Source organism: Struthio camelus, chromosome 15 (genome assembly GCF_040807025.1).
Source record: "Struthio camelus isolate bStrCam1 chromosome 15, bStrCam1.hap1, whole genome shotgun sequence".
Lineage (NCBI taxonomy): Eukaryota > Metazoa > Chordata > Aves > Struthioniformes > Struthionidae > Struthio > Struthio camelus.
The window spans coordinates 8,460,285-8,478,113 of NC_090956.1; the positions used below are offsets into that span (position 1 = coordinate 8,460,285).

The window sequence follows — 17,829 nt, forward strand, 5'->3', positions numbered from 1 at the left end:
CTCATTAGGCTGTAAATATAGCATAAGGTGCCAAGGACATTTTCAAGGTGCTGGTACAACTCTTGTCGAGCCACGCTCCTGGGCGTCTTTGATATAACCTTTCCAAAGATTTCTGCTCCTTCCAGTTTCTCCTCAATCTTCAGCGCTGTTTCTTCCCCTCCTGGGCTCAGGCTCCAACCTATATTCAACAGTTCTAGACACATGGGGAGACTGAGATAGCTAAAAGTGCTATACACCAACTTGCTGGTTGTGGATGAGAACCAGTAATAAAGTCTCTCTGTGCCTTGTCATGAAAAACAACCTTAGGAGATTTTATTGTAGCTAAAGAAAGTTTAAAAGGTAGAGGCTATCTCATGCCCTCCGAAGTAAATTCTTTGCTTTGGAGTTATTCTAACCATACCAGCACTTTTCCACCGATCAGTCATTCTTCTTCCTACAGTGTTCAGTCCCCTCAAGCTCTCTCTCCTTTCTCTGCTGGCACCACTCATATGGGTGAAACTAAAAACCATGGTCAGTAGCAGAACAAATTTTGCAGCTAACGTTATTTAACCACAAAGGGGAAGAACGTGGCTTCCTCAAATAGGCAAGACCATTTCAGTATGAAGAGTGAGCAAAGAGGAGAGCTCACTTAAGGAAAGGAAGTGAAGACCAAATCGGCTTTCCCGTAGTCAACTGTAAATCTTTCATTTGCAAAGCCAAGTCTTTTGCAGAAATAGGCTTTTGCCAGGAAGACCAAACCTGGAGATAGTGGCATATACGCACTACGTTTTCTTGTGCATGGATTTGTGAGTGTCTAACACCTGTAATATTTGTGCTTTCACTGCCATGTGAATAGGAGAAAACAAGAGTGCCTTAGAGCAAGCAGACAATTAAGTTCTGTCACCAAGCACCCATGAATACACCAAACAGCAGGATTAAACCTTGCCTGCGCTCAACTTCTCAGTCAGGATTGTGGGGTGGACCCTGACTGGCAGGAGCTCACTTCTTAAATTTTCAAAGCAGCATCTCCACACTTGCTCCCATATTCTCTCATCCACGGGAAGCACTCCCCTTAAGTTGCTATAAAACCATTTCACCTCATTGAACTCAGAACAGTGATTAGAACGGTCTCTTCAAACCTTTAAGGGGAGGAAGGGGGTAAATTCAAGAGATGCTCCAATTCCACACTAGCCTTTCCACATAGATGACAGATGCATGTAAAGAAATAAGCAGGCAGCGTGTGAAATTGAGGAAATGATGTCACAGCTGAAACAAAGGGAAAACACTATGGGAGCTATCCATACAACAGACTTCCCTCCCCACAGCCTCATCTCCTGCTGCTGAGAGGGAAAGAAGTTCATGCTCAATAACCAGGCTTTTCCAGCCCTCGCTGCTTGAGGGCGTCAGTAAGGTTCCTCTCAGCAAGTACCAAAGACAGTTAAGAGAATGTGCTCAGCTGAAATATTTTGAAATATATCCTCTGCATGTATACTCAAAGCCACAGATAAGTTTCTAAGCACACACCAGGGTATTCAGCCCTTAACAGGCATTGCCTTCTGATGAACCAAGCATCCTAACCTCAGCACTGGGCCTCCTCACACCCAGCATTTCAGTATGTGAGCTGGGGACCATAAACCCTGTTCAAAGCTATTACCTCCTCACCTGAAAGTTGAAAACCAGCTGCAGAAATGCCTTTTACACCCCCAACCTCACCACAGCAATGGACTCCCACTGCTTACTTCCAGCCAAAGCTTGGATGGGTCTCGCTGGTTCACTGTTTACAAAGAAAATGGCAAAGTTCAGAAGGTTCCTCATCCCCCACATATCTATAATTATCTTGTTGTCTGCGGTATGGTCAGATGATGGATGAATGTTAGTTCTTTCCAGCAGTACTATTTTCATCCTAGCATCATTTTCTGGCAGTAAAGTATGTCAAAATTGGAAACCACCCTGTGTCAAATGACATCTAATTTGCCCTAAACAAAGAAGAAGGGAACTTGCTTCTGCTCATCCTGTCCTCATAAAAGGTCAAGCACTCCAGCGGTTTAAAAAGGCATAGCTTCCATGAAGCACTGGCAGAGTTGTGCTCGCTCATTCTAGCTGAGGATACAGCATAAAAGATGCACTTTGTTATCTCCGTTTTACCTGATCTTTGAGCCAAACCTGAGCTGTTGCCTAAGTCAGAAACAGAAGATGGAGTCAAGATCTTCTTTCATGCAACCCCGCCTGCTTTTAAGGAATAACACTCCATTTCCTCCCAGGCAGAATGTCTCCCATCTCATTTCTCAAGGTCACGTTCCCAACACTTGTTCTGACAGTGTCCTCAGCTTTTCTCGCCCTGCTTCCCTCTCAAATATATGGACTTTATCCTCAGCACCCTAATCTCTCAGTCTGCCTTATTAATCCCAGGAAATACCGCCGTTCACCCAGACTACGTTCTTTGCTGTGCTCTCCCATTTTAAGCTTGTGGCAGCAGCCTCTATTGTTTCAGCCCTCACTAAATAAAGATGTTTTTAACTATTCCTTCATTTAGCCTGAATGGAATTTCAGTTGTTATGCCCACCAGAGTCAAAAAAGCTCACAGCAATATTCACATTTATTAGCTGGAACCAATAACGAACTAAACACTTGTCATTTTGCATTGCGGCTCTGATCCTATTTTCTTTCTTCCTCAAAGAGACCATTAAAAAAAGTCAGATGTTAAAAAGGAAAGTTCAGTAATGGCTCATGAATAGTAATGTTTTTATTATAAGAGGCTTGGGCTATTTTTTTTTCAGTTTCACACCTTTTCTTATTGTCATTGAAACGGTTGACTGCTTTTTATATTGTATTAATTTATTTTTTATTCATTCTTCAGATGCCTGTCAGAGAGTATTTGGGATGCTGCCAAACCACTAAAGAAAATTGGCCAAGAAATAATAACAAGAAAAAAAGAAAACAAAAGAAAACAAAAAAAAGAGCCCCAGAAGAGACAGCCAAGAGACAGAGCTCTGAAGATCCACAAACAATTCCCTGCTCTGTCATAGACCTCTTCAGTGACTGTGGGCAAGTCGCATCAATCCACCCATTTCTTCAGTCCATGGACACCCACCACCCATTCCCTTCTACTACACCATCTGCTTCGACTATCTCCCACCCAAGCTAGGCACTAATCCTTCTTACAGGCTGTACCCACCTACTGCAGTGATCCCTGGATCTCAGAGCATGACACAGAAGAGAGGAGGGCACCCTTAGAAGTATCTCTGGATGTAGTGTGTCTTCCAAGACAAAGAAATCAAAACTCTTGAGGAAGAAAGAGTGGAAGCGTACCCACACCCAGGCATCAACAGGAAGCACCGTATCTCTTGCGAGCCTGCACTGCTGACCACGACATCAAAATGAAAAGGTTTGGTGTTTGCTTCCTAATTTTGATAACTAATTTTACCCTCCTATAATAATTTTGGGTGCTGCGGGAAAGACCACGGAGGGGAGGAGATTTCCTGATAAAACTTCCTCTCATTTTACAACTAAAACTCAAAAGGAGTTTTTTTAATATACCTATTGCAAAGGTCAGTTCTTAAGGTTCTTCATTCACCTCGTACATTCCAATCAGAATATTTTTTCCTTCATTGACAGCATTTCCTTTCTTTCTCTTTTTCTTTCTTTCTATCTATGAAACTGGCAGAACTGGGAATACTTCAGCTGAATGACTGCCCAAATACCGCCCATAAATATTTAGAGCCAGGAATCTTATACATTAATTTATTTTACTTAGTTAGGCATGAGAGAAAAATTTCTAGTTTAAGGTAATGTATTTGTACTCAATGGAAAAAATGTTGCTCCTGGAAATGGTAAATAAAATGTTTGCTCTCTTCAGGAAGTAAAGCCACAGATACCCGAATCATCTGCTGGAAGTACATACTGTGCCCCAGCTGTTACTCTTTGGCTCCTGAGGAAATAAGAAACATACTGGGAAATAAACAGTGGTCAAAAGAAAAAATAAACATTCTTAGGGTATACAGTGTAGTTAGGGAATATATGTTAGTATACAGATGTGAGGACGAGGAAGCCCAAGGATAACAAAACAGGCCAACAGTGTGGGATAATTCACTGCCAGTGGCATGAGGGATGTGCCTAAGGTAGAAAATAGTTCGGAAAAAAAAAGTAATTTACAGACCTCATCTTTCAAAGGACAGCATTTCCTTTTGCTCGTGAAAAGCTCTGTGTGCACTTACTTGCACAATGAAGGAGCCTGTGCTTGCACAAACCAGCACCTCTGCTTGAACTAACACTCGTCCCTTAAACTAGGAACGGATTCTGCCCTACAAGGATTTGGTGGTCTCAACATGTTCCTTTGATACAAATCACAGATTCAGATACACATCACATACACAACAGACTATTGAAAACAACTATCTTGCCTGTCCCAACAAAGACAAGATGCAAATACTGGCTCTTTTGTAAGCTTACCTATATGGACTTTCACGGAGAACCTGAAAAGAGGTCTGGGTACAAGTTTGCCACCAAATATGCAAAACTGTAACTCCTTTAAGCATAAGAGCACATGAGCACAGCGTAAGAGCTGAAAAAATGACAATGGAAGTGTTAGTGCTACCCTATCTTCAGCTAAGTCTCACTAACTTAGGTTTTTCTCAGGTTTTTACACTGATATCTCAGCAGCAGCAATGAAAAACCCTATTCTCAAATAATCTGAACAATTTTAAAGCCAATTTTCATGTCAGTTCTATATAGAACGAATATTCTTGTATAGACCCCATAGAAAAATATGTTTTTAAAAAGCATGAAATACATACTGCGCAAAAGGACCCTTGCCTTCTGTACATAGAGGGAGGCCAGCTTCCACTTCAATGGCCTGAAAGAAAGCCTAAAGGGGGAGGGGGGGAAGGGAGGGAATCTCAAATCATATCTGCTGCATTTCTGTGGTAGGCGAGTGGTTTATCCCAAGCAGTAGACAATTCATGAAACCACTGACCTTGCCAGACTGACAAGAATAAGCTCCAAAATAGAAAGTGTTCCTAGGACCAGTTAACCCCCCAATCTAACCCCCCAATCCCCCACACATCAACAGGAGACATTCAGAGTATGTCAACAAAAAGTCAGATCAAATCTGTAGCAAATTTACAGTTGCTCCCCGAGGAAGACAACACAGTCTGAGCAGCACTATGGTCTCATGATGAGGTTACAGTGCAAAAATTACTGCATTTCTGGCTTAATCTATATTTTAGATACAAACACATGCATTTGGGCCTGACATCTCCCTAGACTCTCTTATATGGTCAACAAGGAAAGGACAGCAGACATTTCAGGCAGCTAAGTTAAGCATCCACTCAAACTGAGCTCCTTTGAGGATCATCATGCTATGAAGACCTCACAAGACTAACTCCACTGTTTAGGTACCTGGTTTTATGCTATGAATATTCCTTAAAATACTAACATTGGTGCCCTGCTGCGGCTGAAAATAATGGCGTGCATTTTCCCTACAACCAGAATTCCAGCTTGCAGAGATAGCCCAGGTTTGCAAAGGTTAGTGGACAGCTATGCATACCATGTGGGTTACTTTTACAATCTCTACGTCCTGAAAGTGCCTGAACACCTTTACATACCTGCTTTGTCCTATCCGTGTATGAAATTGCTACTCAAATGTGTGCTCAGTCCAAGTTTCAGCCCCAGCCTGCCTTGCAAAAGATGGACCATTGACCATCAACACAGAGTAAGAAGAGGCCATCCATCTTCATAGGAAAGCACAGGCCCAGGAAGGAATCCTTATCACAGAGGCAGACTAGGCTGCCTCCCACAATACAGTTGCCAACTCTGTAGTTTTCAAGCTTTTGTTTGGGTCTCAAAAATAAAAATAGAACTGGATTTCTTTACAAGGTAACAGTCACTTTGGTCCCTACCAGGGCATCTTGAGGCCTTTTCTCTGATCTCTCCAACTGTGGCTCTCTCAAACCTCTCATGGTTTTTAATTTAAAAGAATGTATTTTCAACTCATTGTGTCTCGAAACATCTGACACAGATTGAACTGTAACACTTGGCTAGCCAAGATCAAACCCACCCACCACTTTAGCTGTTGCTCCCACGGGTGACAGAATCTTAGCACCTGTTGCTGTGGGACTCTAGTCACAAAAAAGGATGAGTAAAATCACTCAATACACTTCCCATCTCTGAACCTGCACTCTAGCAAGAGGCACCTAATTCACAGACTGGAATGTGATCAGGCACCCTCCAGACCTGGGCAGAGCCCCACAGAAGTCAGTGAGACAAGGCCCTGCCTTTAAAACTGAACAGGCACCAAGACGAGGCAGCCATCCTGCTGCTTATAATACTACAATATAATCTTCAAAAGAATGGTGGTCTGATGTTAGTAGGCTTGGAAATACAAGCTCATCTATCATTATGACCATTAGGCTGAAGACGCCTAGCTGAGAGGCAGCAGGGGGAGGATGCAAACGCAAAAAGTGGAAAAAAACTGCATGGAGATCATCATTAGTACACGGAGGAAACAATATTGTGAGATGTTTTGTCATGTGTCTGAGGTATAGAACAGCTGCTTAGCTAATAGCATTATACAGAATCATGATAGAAAAGAGCATTAACGACATTATAGTACAGGAAAGAGAAGAATTATGGGCTGCATATTTTTTCCTGAAGACTAATATAATGAAAAGGGTTCTCCTGAAGCCACTAAGGCACCCTTCAGATCACGAACATTATAAATCAGCAAAGCCCTGAGGCATCATGCTTATATAGACACTTAAATTTAAAATAAAAATACTCAATCTTTGTTTCTATGAGCAGAGATTCAATTACTTTGAGCTTTAGAGTCTGAATAATATGCAGCATAAAACTAAGTTTTGTCCCCAAGGTATCTCTCACTTGTGGACCATTTAAATCACCTGGTTGCACGAAGCAGACAAAACAAATTAAGCCAAAAAAACAACAACATTAGTCTTTTATCTATGAAATCTGATACGAACTGTGAACCAGACAAGCACACAAAAAGCACTTGGGGCACAGGGCATCACAAAGCCCTCATCAGCTGCACTTCCACCTTTTCCCTAATTCTATAAAGCTCTCCACAGAAAGGCAGGAAATGTTTTATTACCACAACTGTTTGACAAGCTGGTCCTAATACCCTTTCGCTGTCTAGATGAATCAGTGCCAGACTAGAATATAATGAAATTTCAAACATAATGCAATAGAGGTTATTATGATGACAGCTAGAAAGTTCATTGAGACTGTTCTGTAACTGGAAGTTGAGGTTCTTTTCTTTTTTATCAAGTTAGAGACTGGCCACTAAGGCTTTGATTCTACTGCTGAGCCTGCAGGAGCACGCAGCACCCACTACCTCAGATTAGCTCAGCAGACTTCAGCAGGGTTCAGCGCAGGAAACAGCGCACTGATAACAAGTTAAAAGAAGGAAGACAAAGAATCTGAACTTCCCTAAAATGTCCAGGTTTGCAGATCTGGGGGTTTCTCCAACCCCTGTGATTTGCTGCTACATTAGCACGGTATAAATCCAACTGCTTTCTCCCCAGTCCTTTCACAGCAGATGTTACTGCACTGTCACCTGAAGGAATTCTGCTACCCCTGCATGAGTAACTTTCACAGCTCGTACCTACTATTGGAGGCAGAGGAAAATACCAGAAGTTGTTTTTCTGATTAACACTGAGCTACTTAAAACTCAGTTCCTGGACTCCTAAACTTCAGCAAGGCTTCCACAAACTTTAGAATAAAGTCGGTTCACCATGGTGGCAACCATTCCTACTGGTGTGAAAGGCTCCTCAGAGACGGATCGCTATCTGCGCTGTTTCCCTACCAAATGCAGATTGACTTAGATCTGAGTACAATGGCACACAATGTTATAAATCACTCTACTCACCTCTGCTAACTACAGCAGATCCCACCACCTAGATTGCTGACAGCTTATTTTTCTTGGTCAGCTAACTCCCTTTCATGATGCAACTGTTTTTTAACACTTTCCTACTGCCACCTTATCAAAGTGATTTCCCCACTGGAATTTACAGAAGAAAAAATCCTGAAAATTACTGCCTTTTCTTTAAACAGTAATAGGCTGTTAAAATAACTGCTAACAGCCAAAGTATTCAGTAGGACAGATATTCAAAATACACAGGCTGTGGGCTTGAGTGATGCAGTTATTCTTACAACTACCCACATTTTGCATGCGTGTGCAGAACCTGTGTACAGAGACCTCAGCGTGCCTGTGCTGGGAATGTTCCAAGGCACCCATGTGCTCTTTCTACAGATATTACAAAATCCAAGTCTGGTCTGGCACATGCCAAAGCCAAAGATCTCCAGCACCACCAGAGAACAGTGGATTTGGCCCAGCACATGTTAACAAATGCATTACCACTCTAGGTAAAAGAGTACCTGGGGATTTAGAGTAGGGCAAAGTAACAAAAAGCAACGGATGGTTCTGCTAGGGTGCTCTCGACTCACATTGCCCAGGATCACAGGTCTGGTCATTCCAGGAGCTGTCAAGCAGGCATGCCATATTTAATTCAAACTGCAGCGTGTCTTTGATGTGGCCAGTTTCCACTAAGAACTCAGCTGGCTCCCACCACATACTGACTGCTTGTGACCTGAAGCAGGAAATCAGCACCAAGACGCAGCCCCTGAGCACAAGTCAAGCACGTTCTCCAAATCAACACCGTGCACTATACTACTACACTGAAAAGACTGGGGAGGAACTTTCTTAAAAGTCTCTATGCAGTGCTCTCAAGCTGTAAAGATTCAGCTAAGAGTCCTTTGAGACCAGCTGAGTATCACTTTAGGCTGCTCCAGAGGTGCAAAGCAGCCTTATCTGGACCAAAAGCATGGCCTTCAGGTCTCCAGAGACAAAAGGCCAGAGCACTACACCACTCTGCCTTGCCAGCCACTATAAGGAGTCATTTAATTTAACCAAACACATTTAAAATACAGCTTGATAAAGAACTGGACCGGAGTATTTAATAAAAAAGTGGGACTGTTCCTCTGGGTTGGATGACATTCCAACATTACTGCAAGAGAGAGAAATGATAAAATGTTTAATAAAATTTACAGCATTTCATTCAGATAAAAGTTAGAGGATGCTCAATTTATGGGTGATGTTTGGCTCAGAGCAGCAATAAAAGTCAGGTCAATAAGTGATTCTTTTTTCCTAACTCGGAAAAAAATGTTCCAACTAAACGAAGCATCATCATAAAACATATGAGCAGGAAGGAGGAGTTCCCTGACACAAAGGCACCTACTAAAAATATCAAAAACTGGCTTTCTTCTAGGTAGCTGGAAAGTGTCAAAGCAAAACAAATTATTTATTTGTTGTCTGTAAATAAAATATTGCCTCAGAAAACATGAGAACTGATTTGGGAACAAGTCAGGAAGTCACTCCCTGGCAAAGAAGCTGGTCTTCTTAACTAAACACACTTACCTTGGTCATCAGTGAGCATGCAAGTCTAATTCGATTAAATGGAACGCTCTGAACTTAAGAAAATCCTGGAAGAAGGAAATAACAACAAAAAAGTACAGGAGCTTGAGAAAAGTGGTGAGAGCTAGCTGCAGAGCAGCCCTGGAGATCAGTCTCTGTAAGGGGCAAGAAAGATGATGTGGAGGATTTTAATGCAGAACTCATCACTTCAGCATGCTCATTCTTTATGCTTCTCAAACATTCTCCATCAAGGCACTGAAAAAGTCTGAGTAAACTTCAGTTAATACTTAATAGAGAGGAAAAACTTCTGCAAACTTAAATAGCAGCAAACTGAGCCCCAAAGTCATACCAATTCCATGCAATTGTTTGCTCATTACTTTATCTTGCTACCAGCAGAATTACATTTAGATCCCACACTGTATAACGGAGAGACTGTATGCACAGTAAGAAATAGTGCTCTAGCCTGGAGAGGTGACAAACTAGAGCTAGACAGAAAAAAGCTGTGTGAAAGATGGGATTTGCCCTATTTTACAACTGAGGGCTGTGGCACAGATGGATCAAATGAGTTGCCCAGGGTCACATGCACTCTGTGGTATAGCCAGAAATAAAATCCCAGTCTCCTGAGTTTCATGCCAGTGCTTTAGCCTTAGACTATCATTTCTCTATTAAAAAAATACAAAAACATCAAGTCCTGCCATATTCCAGCAGTGAGCTAAAGTATCCTATTCATGTGACAGACAGGCAAACCGAGGGAAAAGTGAATTAAAGGTAATGAAATCTGTCAGAGGCTCATTTGTTTTGAAAGGCAGGTTACTGATTTAGGTGCTTAACTCAGGAACCTACTTAAAAACTCTCAATCCCAGAACTTGCTTGCTCTCTGTGCACACTTATTACCGCAGTGTTTTGCGTTGCTCCTGCACAGCTCCACTGTATTTTTTTTTTAATTACACCATCACTCTCTGCAGCCATTCCCCTGGTTCCTAGGGTGGAATTACTTGAAATTTATTTAGTAAATACCCAGTGCCAAGGAGTAATCTACTCCATTTGAGCTGGAAACAGAATAACCAAGTAGGAACGTGACTCAAGGCTCCTCTGACTAAAGACAAAGAACACGGAGATGGAGAAAACCACGAAGGGAAACATTCTGGTTCAACTGTACCAAACAAACTTATTTACGAAACAGGTTGCCTGTAAAGATTTCATGCCAAGTGCTGGAAGGCAGCTGCCTCTTATTAGGGGCAGACTGCAAGTGCAGTTATAATGAAGATGGGGAATGGTCCAAACAAGCATTCAGATAGCTGGGAAGTTACTGCTTTCCCTTCTGCCTGGAACACAAATATAATTGTCCTGAAATGCGTGTGCTTTATGGAGGCACAGGGCCAAACTCATGCGTTCTTCCTCCCCAAGGCCATAACCACTCCAGACAACATATCCCTTGAACTACTGCATTTATGAGAAACATTCTTCCATCATGAAAAATGACAGTTGAGTTATTGGGCTCAGATTTTTTTAAGCACCTCAGAGTAAACAACGAGTTGACAAGATTCAACATGGTATAAGCATTGAGGTGGACAGACGATTGCCTGACAGTAATCACAGTATGAGCGAAGCCTCTCTGGCTCTCTGGGAACCACCCTAAGAACTGTTTTCATCAGCCTCAAAACTTCGTGTGCATGCCCCAAACCCTGCAATTCCTAAGAAACTGCCACTGAAAATTGCTAATTTATGATCCTAGCCTTTGATGAACAGGTTCACTGGACAATGAAGATTTATTGTATGTTTCCTGCTTAGAGTACTAATAAAAATGAACATAAAAGGATATGGTCGGATTACAATATGCCACTGCACAGAATAATACCATCCTCTATCTGTTTTGCATCCTGCCACTACCCAGTAGACTTTGCATCACACTGAACAGTCTCTCAGTGCCATTAAGGTGAGTTGTGGTAGAAAATGGATGATTAAAGGGTTATCGCCCCCTTGCACTTTGGCAGATGAAACACTAGGATTCTCAAAGCAAACAGTACAGCAGAACTGGGGAACTAAATACCAATTGCCAGTTGAGGGGAGGACAATGACAAGAAAAGGATGTGGGCTACAGCTGCAGCTGAGATATACAAGATGCTTTATGAAATAAATGACTCCATATTGGTTTGTCTCAGGAAGATGAGGAGGGATTTTTTTTTATTTTATTGATGCTATTAAATACAATCCCAAAGCAACTCACCAGAGCTCAGCAGACAACCAGTTCACTGGTAACAGGTCTGGTCTTCAGCGTCCTAAAATAGCAGGTATGAAAAAAGAATGCTAGTTTTGGTTGAATTAGTTGTATGTATCCCCAGACATGACATAATTTAATTGTTGCTTAGCATGGTCTCTTCTCTGAAGAGAAACAACGGATAATCTTTACATATAGTGATCCCATTCACTACTAACTCCCTTGCATTCAAGAAATGAGGCTGAGTCTGCCAAAAACTAGAAGATGCCCCACTTAGCCCAAAGATGAACCTGAAGCAAGTAGGATATTCGTACTCGCTACAGCTACCACCTCTGAAAAATTCCCAACTCACTTATTACATTTGTACCCTGGAAACAACAAAGGGAAATACATCAACAGGCAGCTAGGCTAGAGAAAAATTACTAGTGATAAAATACAACAGGTGATCACTCTAATGGTCCAAGCTGTCTTGGCTCCCACTTCTCTCCCATTGTTCAAAACCACAGGCAGATTTATTAAGGAGGGAAGGAAGCTGTAACGCCAAGCCCTTGAAAGGCTAAGATGAGCCAGAGGAACAAAATCTGGTGAAATAATAAGAAAGGGAAATAAAATTATCTAGGTGAGAAAAAGCACAATTTACCCTCAAGTATCAACTGCTCTATTTAACACCACCAGTGCTTAGAGGAATAAGGGAACCCGGATGTAGAAATCACTGATTTCTTTAAAATTGTCCACAGCTTGAGTGTCCCACCTCAAGTATAACAGTTATTTACTGCACAGTGAGTCAGGGCTGGTGACGTCGCTCCATAATCACTCAGAGCCAAGGTGACAGAGCGTGGTGCTGCTTTGCTCCGAAGCGGTATATGCACATCGTGCACTGTACAAACTGGCTGCAAATGGTTCAGACCAGAGTTACTTAAGAGAGAGTTCTCAACAGTGAAAATGAAGGAACCATTTCTACACATCTGACACCAAAATAACCTCAGGGTCAAGCAAACCATCTCAGCTGCATTCAAGAACAGTAGTTTAGAATGAAGCTTTCTACAATCCTCATATTCTATTTATAAAGAAGGAAACTTGTGAAAATATAGCTTTCCATGAGACACAGGTTAAGAGTTGAATATAAATTCAGAACTACCCATTTTCATTTCTTCTTTTTGTGTGTGCAAGAAGATCAGAACACTTCAAAATGGAAAATCTGTTTCTTTTTGATATATTTCAGTTTAGATTCAAAAATATTTAAACAAAAATTAAACAACATAACTAACATGACACATTCAAATCAAAAGTTAAAATCAGTATTTCAATTAAAGCTGTTTTATTCAAATAACTGTTCTGGTAGTGTCGTAATACAAAGATGCGGTAGAATGGATCTGATATTTATTTTTTACACTTCCAAACTGCAGGAAATCTTGATATTTCAGCTTTTCATTTCAAACTGGATTTTGTTCTCAAATACTGGAAGTTCCTATACAAGAAAAATTCCTACTCCTAAATAGACTGAATTCACTATTTCTCAGGTAAGCGACACGCACACAAATGCTGTGTTGTTCTGTTTTTTCAAAGACCATTTCTGACATCAGGTGTAACATTATACAACAGACCTCAGGACTTTGCCTTAGCAGAGAGGGAGCCCTGGGCTAACTCATTTAGCACAACACTGTGGAAAAGTACCTGTTAAACAACACAAAACAAAGTGTGGGCTGCAGGACTCCTATGCAAATAGCCCTTACCCATCCTGAGACCAAATGTATCCATAATGAAAGAGAGCACATGTGGAGCAAGTCTGAACTTGCACCTACACACAGCGTCCTTGCATTTAAAAGCTCCACTGTAAATACAGAACCCCAAGCTATGTAGGTGGCCAGTGTTTTGCTGGTAAGGTGACTCACTCATGTCAACATTTCCAGCAAAGATCAGAAAGCCTGAAAAGGCCCTCAACCCTAGCTCAAGAAACTGCCACTGCATGTAAAGAGCATCAATTCCACAAAGAGATAATTTCATTAAAAAGCACATTGAAAGACAAAACTAAATGAATCAAGCGTTTTCTGTTATATATCCCCCAAAAGCACATCAGGTTTTATTTTCTGAAGATTATTTATTTAATTTAGTAATTTCTTTTGCTGATTTTTTCACTACCATCCCTGACAGTATATTCCTGTGTGACAAGCTCTCAGTAGGGCACGCACAGCCAGGACTTCGCTCTCAGCCCTGCAGTTTCACAGAGCTCTGACTTGATCTGACTTGATCCAGCTGCCTTCTCCGTGTTATCACGTTCTCTTTACCAGACAGACGCTGACAACATTCTTGACAGATTTTATTTATCCCTTTGTGCCAGGGAAAGGGTCACACAAGCAAGACCTCCCTCCCACTCCTCATGCCATACAGGGAGGAAGAGGAGGCTCTGTGGTACCAGAGGACACAATGACCAAACCCCAGAATAGCAGATTTGCACAAAGCATTATGAAACACATAACTGATTACTATTCTTACCCTGCCACTCTCACACGCAGCAAATAATACCTTAACCATTGAGTAGTGCCGTTCATTTCATGGTACCAAATGTAAAATAAAGCACCAGATAGGTAGGTAATGCCTTTCCAACATAGAATAATCTGAAATTTTAGGAGCAAATTTCTAAAGAGAACTAGGAAAACAAACCTCCAGAAAGCAATCCACCTTTACGATTAAAAGCAAACCTTAGGCAATATTTGTGTCCACAGCACGTTAACTACAGGAACTGTGTCTGTGTAGAGGACCTAGCTTCAAGTGCCACAGCATAATCCTCTCCAAAAAACCACAGGTCAAAAGATGCCTGGTTAAGTAAAGTGGGAAAAACCTGTAAATATCCTTCACCCATTTCCTTTGGTCAGTCCCGGAAACAAACCAACAGCAAGAACTGTAACATCCACATGCCACTTCCACCCTACCAGGTTTCACTGCGGACTCCCCTGACCACACAACAGAGCCACCACATTATGTAATACATCTCTTTAAGTCTATCTTTGGAAATAATGAACTAAAAGCCAGCTGATTAGCTTGTTCCTCACAAACACCGTAATTAGGCTAAGACATATTTCCTGGCTTTGACAGACAAAGTACACGGCATGTCTCAAATCAACAGCTACAAAACAATCATGGTCAGAGTTTACAAAAAGTACCTCATAGGAAAATGACATTGAAGGCTGCCAAATGAAAATGACACAGGCCTGGTTTGTCTCTCAGCTGGAAGGGTTTAACAGGAGAAGCAAGTGGATTTTTAACTAGGGTTTTCATCTGTGGGGAACAGGAGGGAGAGGAGGGAATACAACACTAGTTCTTCTTGTTTCCTACATCACTGAGAAAGAAAAAAACATATTCACTCCTGAAGACAATAATACTGGAAAGCTACTGATGCAAAGCAAGCAATACAGAGAAAATAAAAGGAAAGAGATTAACAAAATCATCCTCTAAACAATGTATTAAGAACGTGTTAGGTATAAAATCCCTTTGTAGAAATTATAAAAATAAATCCTTTCAAGAAAATTTGCTCACTGTTTTCAATATTTCCGTAACAGAATGGTCTCTCTTGCTCAGTGCATGCAGGCTTTATATGGAAAAGACTTTCTTCATTAGTTTGAGACTGAAAGACCCAATCTGTAAGGTTTGTGGAATAATTAATGGATGCTTCCCAAGCAAGTTTGTCATGCATCTGGTGAATTTTTCCCTGGCTTGGCCAAGAGAGCACAGGGATAGCTAGGAGTTGAATGGCAAAGATTTCCAGTTGAAGTCAACGAGCCCCTAACAAGGTAAGTACACATCTCATTCAGGATAAGCACTGAAGTCTCTACCAAAGAACGTACATGCTAGTGTGTGTTGAGCTAAGTGCTTAAATGGACTACGGACTTCAGGACAGCAGTCTTCCCTCAGATTACAACAGACTTCTTTAAAATACAAAGTCACACTTCTCTGCCTGACAGATTTATCAGTTGCTGTTTACGGGAAGGGTCCCACTTCCTAATGACTGCACAGTAAGTCAATAGGTTGATTTGTTTAAGGAAGATTAACTAAAATAACACAAGCAGAAATAATTTGGAAGGAAAAAATCTTCATCTTCCGAAACAAAGGCAGTGCTTCAGCTAACCATGTCAGATACGAAAGACAAAGATCAAAGCCATCCAGAGAAAGGTTTTACATGCGTAAGATGTCATTCTGCAGAACATCCACTTGTCCACATTATTTTAAAATTTGAAGATGGTACTAGTTCTCAATTTATCAAAAGCATTTTCATTACATTTAAAAAGCAAACCATTATTAAACTTAAAACACCAAGCCTCCCACATTGTAAGCTGCCATTCTCACCTCGCTTCCAAGAACATTTACTCTCAGCTAAATATTAAGTTACTGGGATTTAAGAATAAAGTCATGCCAGGACATATCAGTGCCAGAAGGCCTTTCTTTGCTCCCAAAGGATTTGAGAATGTTGTTATAAACCATTTTAAGGCATCTCCCAGAAGCGTGCTGTGCTGTCATCCACTGGTTCCATTCTCTCCCATAACTTTTTTCTCTTCATACAACTGCTAAGCCTCCTGGTGTGATTTTTGCCAGTACTGTTTTTTTTTTTTTTTAAACATACATTTCATCCATCATCCTGCTTAGGTAGGCAGACTTCTAAAACTTTCACAGACACCAAAACCTGAGCCCTAAATTCCCTCAGAGGACTGGCTACATTTTCCAAGGGACTTCCAAGGAAAACACAGGCTCCTAAGTGATCAAAATCTAAATTCACAAAGGTATTTAAGTGCCTGCCAGAATTAATAAAAGCACTTTATCTCCTACTTAAAGTTCAGCAACTGCTTGAGCGCTTCTCGTTAACCCTACAAAGTACCTCAGTGAGAAGACTTCATCCCTCCCGGTCCAAAAGCAGAAACCGACCCGGGACCACACTCAGGGAGGCCAGAAAGAGGTTAAATGTCCACCTAGACATATCTGTAGGAAACTTACTCACCTTGAGGAGCAATAAGTTATGGGTGCAGGCATGCGAGCAAGATGTTCACCAGTGTAAAAAGCTCACAGCCTCACACCTGGCGCTAGCCACAGACCTTTGGGGAATCTGCTCAAGCCACCGGCACGTACAGAGCGTAAGGCCAAGGTCAGCACTGCAGGAGACTTGACTCAGCCTCTAGTGAAAGAGCTGCCTGTTAATTCATGCTGAAGGCTGCTAGAGGTCACCGACACAAGACTTCTGTTTCAAACCTCTCATAGAGCAAAGGGTATCTTGTTCCCTCACTCGGTGCCCACGAGGCCCAGAGATCAGAGCAAGCGAAGCCGACATGCAAGCAAGCAGGCAGCTGGTTTCAATGTTACACTGACTGCAGGGACCATCACTAGCAATTAATTTCCAATGCTTCGTTTCTAAGGATGACTAAGGACTTGAAAACAAATTTTCAATTCAAAAACACTGGCCACTACAAAAGAAGTCTGAAAAAGAAGCGTTCGAAATAACAAACTGAGACAAAGACACCAACAGACTCAACCTAGGAAGGCAGAGAGTTTAGCAATCTGACAGGAAAACATAGACATTGCTTCCTTTTCTCAGTTAGAAAGGAATGTTCCTTTTAAATAGGCCCTGGAATTGCTGCTTTAAAATCCTCAAATAACCAGTTAAAATGTTCCTCTCCAGAGACTTGACGTTGAGTTTCCAAGACTTTATAATGAAGCTAAAATTGTTCTTGCTCAGGTTAAAAAAAAGGGCTGGGGGGGGAGGAAGAGGGGGCAAGATAGAGTGGGCAAGAGAACCAAAAGAGGAAATTAACTTCTCAGATTTGATACAAATCTATCCAAAGCCCATGTATACCAAAGAGCAGATCTGTAGGTGGGAAAGGTAAGCATAGAATGAAAACAGATTCACAGAAAAACCATTCACTCACCTTGCAGACTGCACACAGTATAGATAAAAATCCAGCCCTGGCAAAATATAGGCACTTGCCTTTACCATTAAGAAAACCTTACCGACCGTTTTTGGTCAGTCTACAGATTTAAGGAGAACTGGCAGTTATCAGTTATCTTACAGTGTATATAAATTTACTTCCATTTGTTCAAAATCAGGAAGAAAAACAAGCAGCAGAGCCAGGCAGTAACCTGCAGGAAAGAAAGAGAGTAATATGTCAGCACTGGCATAGTCCTAAGCCTCCTGACTCCCATCTAAACAATGAAGCACCTAGGC

The 17,829-nt window shown here is 41.5% G+C and overlaps 2 long non-coding RNA genes across 4 annotated transcripts in view; one reads left to right on the plus strand and one right to left on the minus strand.

The window, feature by feature from the left end:
- Positions 1–17,829, minus strand: part of LOC104153956 (uncharacterized) — a 346,787-nt gene that overhangs the window by 297,552 nt on the left and 31,406 nt on the right. Inside the window, exon 1 of one of the 3 annotated variants that reach the window (XR_011134668.1) lies at positions 3,155–3,258. The exons of 1 other annotated variant lie outside the window; for it this stretch is intronic. This is a non-coding gene — a long non-coding RNA (uncharacterized lncRNA). Of the gene's footprint in view, positions 1–3,154; positions 3,264–17,829 lie in introns of those variants that run through there. One more of the 3 variants, XR_011134671.1, reaches the window with a different exon arrangement.
- LOC138061058 (uncharacterized) lies at positions 2,072–3,967 on the plus strand. Its single transcript, XR_011134676.1, has 3 exons — positions 2,072–2,269; positions 2,837–3,364; positions 3,836–3,967. It is a non-coding gene; the product is annotated as an uncharacterized lncRNA (long non-coding RNA).